Source organism: Triticum aestivum, unplaced genomic scaffold (genome assembly GCF_018294505.1).
Source record: "Triticum aestivum cultivar Chinese Spring unplaced genomic scaffold, IWGSC CS RefSeq v2.1 scaffold137164, whole genome shotgun sequence".
Lineage (NCBI taxonomy): Eukaryota > Viridiplantae > Streptophyta > Magnoliopsida > Poales > Poaceae > Triticum > Triticum aestivum.
The window spans coordinates 1-2342 of record NW_025248224.1 but is presented as its reverse complement, the minus strand read 5'-3'; the positions used below and the strand labels follow the sequence as shown (position 1 = coordinate 2342).

Genomic DNA, 2342 nt, shown 5'->3' with positions numbered 1-2342 from the left:
GGAAATCAGCAGATGCCATTGTTAAAGAATGTACTAATTCTCTGAACATTGTTTTGTTTTTTTATAGCAAATTATTGTATGAATTCTGAACATTTGCAAAGAAACTGTTGCTCCTTTGGATCGATGCCGGAGGCGGGACTGACTGACTCACCGCTGTTTCTTCATCCGCAACACGTTCAGATTAACACCGAGGCTCCCTGCCGTTCACAGCGTCTTGCCAAGTACAATACTACAACCAGGCAAGTAGCTCTTCTTGTATGTGGTGGTGAAGCAATGCCGGCTCCTTTTTTGGCCAAAACCTTCTTGCAAATGATTTAATAAATTATTTAATCCCATGGTTCATTATTCCGTTAAGTGTAATATGTCCATTCAAGCATTATCTTGTTCATGCTTTGTTCCAGCAGCGTTTTGTTTGTTTAAAAAAAGTCACACTAACAGTTTTTTCTTTTTCTAATTGGAACAGCTTCTGAGGATCGAGGAGGAGCTGGGCGACGCTGCGGTGTACGCTGGCCTCAAGTTCGCCTGACTTCCGTCAAAGTGTAATCATGTTGTACACAGTACACCGTTCTCCATCGGCGTCGACTCCCAAGGTCTGGTCCGATTCGGTCCGCCCCTTTCGATGCTTCCCATTCATCTGTTTAGCCTCAAAGATTTGCAATTTATTCGTTCGTTTCCAACCATCATCAGCAGCTGGCATGACGAGCACTGCACAAGGTCCCTGCTGCCTGCTGACTGTCAATGGCTCCCTTCCCTGCTGCAGGTAGCATCTTCACTTATTCAGTTCAGACATGCAGAGCAAAAAATATGTGGCCAGCTGAATTCTAAATAACGACGTCAGTTCAGACATGTTAAGAGAATCAGCAGATTTCATTGTTAAGAGAATGAGTTAATTCTCTGAAAATCGTTTTGTTTTTCTGTAGCAAATTATTGTATGAATTCTAAACATTTGTGCAAAGATACTGTTGCTCTGAACATTATTCAAACAACAGAGATAGAGCACAGTCTGGATATACATGAGCATTAAGCTAGGAGAATTCTTAGCTAATCCTTGATGAGACATTGGTGTGCTGAATTATCTCTGTTACCCACCATAATTTATTTTTTTATATGAAATATGCATGCTTGTATGTGTTGTCCCATTTTTTAGTACTTGCGGTGTCATCTTCAATTTTTTTTCTCATAAATTATGATTTTGTTTAGTTATAAATTTTTAGGTTTCTAATCTGGTGCCTGCTGCTCCTTTTGACCATTTTTGCAGGTCGTGGTTGAAATAGACCCACAAGACAGAACTCAGCTCCGGATTAGTCCTTCCGAAGCTAAGTTATTTTACATCAGTTTACCCCCTTTTAGCAGCTGCCATTATTTTCGGTACTCCTTTCGAGCATTGTTGAAAGAAATCAGCAGCTGCCATTATTTTACATCAGTTTACCCCCTTTCAGCAGCTACCATTATTTTCTGGTACTCCTTTCGAGCATTGTTCAAAGAAATAAGCAGCTGTCATTATTTTTACATCAGTTTACCACCTCTTACTAGCAAGGAACAACTCATTTCTCTCGCTACTCCTAATTTTTTCTTGTGCTTTTCTGTAGGAGGAGAAATTCATTCTCAGATCACAAGAACCACAGAACAGCAAGGGTGATATTCAGGTTGACATATTTCCATAGACAATCTAACCTGTACAGGGATGAGTAAGAGATGAAAAACTTCAATTGAAAGCACCGCAAAGGTATCTAAGCAATGGTAACATCATTTGAAAAACATCCCTTTCCTTTCCCTGATTTACCGTAGGTTAATAACTTATAACGTAAATGTCAATAACTTACAGCATAAATATCTTTTTATAGGCAGTCTTTCACACTAAATCGACAACACAGGCCGTACAAGATACTTCCTTTTTCCGTACACTGTTCTTCGTGCTAGTATCAGGTTTAGTAAACATACACACAAGTAAAAATGCTAATCGTTTCTCTCTGCGCCCACCATGCAAAAAAAAATGACCCAAGAAGATAATTGCCTCCATTTCTTTTCCCATAGCATCCTATGCGCGTTGTAGCTCTCTGGTCCAGCCCACGACGCCTCGTTATGTCGCCTGTTGTTGGAGGACAGATAAAGGGAATTAGTCCCTTCTGATTTCTATATAAGAAAATATGATAGCCATAATAAATCCTATAAGATTAACACTGCTAGCGTAACGCGAGTCGAGGCGGACGTCATCGCGGTAGCAACGACGGACGCCGAGACGAGCACGTGACACCATTCCCACCCTGTCTTAGCGTATCGCGAGTCGAGGCGGACGTCGTCGCGGTAGCGACGACGGACGCCGAGACGAGCACGTGACACCA

The 2342-nt window shown here is 41.4% G+C and overlaps 1 long non-coding RNA gene across 1 annotated transcript; it reads left to right on the top strand.

Annotated features, from left to right (window-relative positions):
- Positions 1 to 457: 457 nt before the first annotated feature.
- On the top strand, positions 458 to 2257 carry LOC123177239 (uncharacterized). Its single transcript, XR_006488843.1, has 3 exons — positions 458 to 590; positions 688 to 760; positions 1259 to 2257. It is a non-coding gene; the product is annotated as an uncharacterized lncRNA (long non-coding RNA).
- Positions 2258 to 2342: the final 85 nt, after the last annotated feature.